A 3562-nucleotide genomic window follows, 5' to 3' on the forward strand; every position below is an offset into this window, starting at 1 on the left:
AAGTCATCAGGTAGATTTCAATGGTAATGTTTTTCAAATGTACTAATTCTTCTTCCTATTTTTAAAATCATTTAAAAAATTTTAATAACTATATGATTAGAAGAAACTTTTCACTACAGATTTAACATATTCAGTAACACACTCCAGAGCAAGAGTACATCTCTTTCACAAGTGGGTACAAGTTTCTAGGTTCACAGTTGAGTTAATAGAGTTATACAATATTGAACTCAGTATAAGCCCTGTAAGACATAAAATTGAATGAGGTTTTTAACCTTTAAAAAAGATCTCCATTTCATTTTAGAATATATTGTTCCTTGCAGAAAGACTCATTGTTTTTGCTACTAACACTGAGATGTTGGCGCATGCATCTCTAATCTATATGCATCTGATTATTACTAGTTCTAATTGGTTGCACTTGGATCCTTGGTGCCAGCTTATGTCTATGAAGTCATTGGGTAGATTTCAATGGTAATTTTTATCACTTCTACTAATTAGCATGATGTAAATTTCCATGCTTCCTCCTCAAATATAATACATTTAAAATTTTTTTGATTATTTTGTGTGTGTATATATCACACCGAACATCCCAAACCATTTTCATACTTGGAGATTTTTGACACATGAATTCTCAGGTGACTCCAGAAGCCCTTTGGCTTCCAGGCTCCCAGGAGTTGCTGCTGTGGTCTGAGGACCAAGGTGAGGAGCCACTGTGTAGATAAGCCATCTATTTCTGAAAGGTTAATAGGAAATGTAAACATTTATTAATATGATTAATTCTTTAATGTCAAAATTCTAGAAAAATAGAATGTTTACTGTAATCTATGAAATTAGATGTACATATTCATTTCAGTGTATTGTCATCTGTTATGGAGACTCATGACAGTGAATGCATCCATTAAGTAGTCCTAAAATACAGCTGGCCTAAAAATGACACAAATGCCCCAGTCATTAAAGATCATTTGAAATGACAAAACCTTTTGCTGAACAACTGAGAAAAAGTTAGCCACATGATATTGCTTAGGTAATTTCTGAATTCTTTCATGTATATATATATTAATATTTTCAATATTTATTATTTTTGTTTTATGTGTATGAATGTATTGCCTGCATGTGTGTAAGTGTACCTGTGTCATACAATACCCCCAGAGATCAGAAGAGGGCATTAGATTCCCTGGAACTGGAGCTATGGACAGTTGTTAGTTGCCATGTGGATGCTGGGAACTGAAACCAGGTCATCTGTAAGAGCAGCCAGTGATCTTAACTGCTGAGCCCCCTCTTTAGCCCAAGTCTGAATATTTTCTGACTGCCTGCCCTTCACTCTCCTAGTTCTGTGAGCTACTGAACCTAATATGCTCAGATCTTATATAAATAAGTTAATTATTTCAGTTCAAAATTATTTTTGGTTCTAGAACTTCCATATGGCTTTTGACAAGTCCCTATCTTGTATATAACTTTTTCATTAGTCAGCCCAAGCTGTTTAGTACCAGTTGCTCTTGTAGAGAAGACCTAGGTTCAGTTCCCAGCACCCACATAGCATCTCATAATAGCATCTTCAGTTCCAGGTGACCCAACACCCATTTCTGGCCTCTGCAGGCATTTCACACACATGGTACACATATATAGATGCAGACAAAATGTATGTGCATGTAAAATAAAAATTAATTGGTTAACTTAAAAAAGTAAAAGACCACACGGGATTTTATTTAGATTAAAATTAGTGATTACAATATCCCATTTCAGCCCGCAGTAGTTAGACATGTTGTCAACTTAACAATCTTTGGATCCTATCTTCCTTTAACTCCTGTTCTATAAAATCATTTTTCATATAAATGGAAAGTATGTTAGATTAGGCCATAGTCTCTTCAGATTCCCATCTTTCTCTCAGAAAACCAGGCTTTGCCTTTTTGAAGTTGTTTCTAGAACAGAGAGTTGATGAAGCTGGCTGTGGCCCTGCAGTCTTCCTCTTCCTTGAAGCTCCAAGAAAACCTAGGGTTATAGGTTTTTTTCTTTTAAAATGCCTTATGACTTTCAATCTGAGGGCTAAGTCTCACCCAGTATGGAACTTACCCACCTCCTTGGAAATCTGTCAGACAGCCCGTTTGTTTTATGGGATTGAAGGCTCTCTCTTCCTTCAAGAGACCATCATACTGCCTGTACTATAATGGTCTCAATCCCCTAATGGTCTTGGATCTGCAGGGTGTGTCTCGCCCTTTTGTACCCTCAGCATGCCATGCTCTGTGGCTGTCTCTCCTAATGCTCTTCCCCTCAGAGCCTCATCATGGCTGCCTCTGACTCTGAGGCTCTAACTCTCCTCGAAAAGAGCCCTGAGGTTGTTCATCACATTCACCTCAGCTTTCTATGAAACAGCTTCATCTTTCCTAAGTTATAACAGTAGCATATGTTAATGAGTCATATCCTTGAAATTCAGTTTTGAGTGTCAGTGGTGAAACAGGCACTTTTCCATCTTCACTTCATTACAGCAGCATGGAGAGGTGGGCCTTGTGCTTCCATCACTATCACATTCACATAAACAGGTGGTACAACTCTGTTGATTGTTTCCTTATCTATGAACATATAATGTAATAAAACATTATTAAGTTCAGTGTTATAAGCCTCACACTCTCTACTTTTGAATTTTGTATTAAAAATAAAATTATGCTGGGCACGGTGGCACACACCTTTAATCCCAGCACTCCAGAGGCAGAGGCAGGTGGATCATTGTGAGTTCAAGGCCAGCCTGGTCTACATAGTGAGTTCAGGTCACCTGGGACTACAGGGAGACCCTGTCTCAAAAAGAAAAAAAAATTATGATGGATGTCATACTGAAAATTTATGTAAGCTTCAAATGTTATCAGATTCCATTTCTTAAGCTGTGATGGTCTGTTGTGCTGTTCCAGGCAACATTTTCTAACCTGATGGCCAACTTGAAGAATTGTTTTGTTTTTATTAAGCAAGAGAAGCCCATTCAGTCGTGTTTTGCCATGTGGTCTTTAGTATTGGATTCCCCAGGTGTGGACCCTGGTTCAATCCTTCCTTCTTAAAGTGACTTTTAAATTAATTCATCTTCTCAATGACTGATTTCCAATTGGAAAAGTGAGACTATGTGCTACTAACAGAAGTAAAGTGCTCAGCAGCATGAGTCAGAATAATCACTCATGGGGCCAGACAGGTGGCTCAGTGGTTAAGAGCACTTGTTTTTGCAGAAGACCCAGTTTCAGTTCCCAGCACCCACATCAGAGAGCTCATGACTACCTGTAACTCCAGTTCAAGGGGGTTTCAATGCCCTCTTCTGCAACCATTGGTTACACATGCATAGTCAGGCACACACACATACACACACACCCACACACAAACACACAAACACACAAAATTTAACAACTAATTGCATCTTTGAAAATCATTAATTAATTTAAAATGTACTAAATCATTGATGTTTCATTCAAAATTTTGTCCTAATAAGCAGAAAATTAAAAGAACAAAATAAATTTTTATTATTTTATGTATATATATGTATATATATAGTAACATGAGACAAAATAAAAATTGACTATAAGAATGCCAC

The sequence above is a fragment of the Nannospalax galili genome, unplaced genomic scaffold (assembly GCF_000622305.1).
Source record: "Nannospalax galili isolate Female #2095 unplaced genomic scaffold, S.galili_v1.0 scaffold1572, whole genome shotgun sequence".
NCBI classification, from domain to species: Eukaryota; Metazoa; Chordata; class Mammalia; order Rodentia; family Spalacidae; genus Nannospalax; species Nannospalax galili.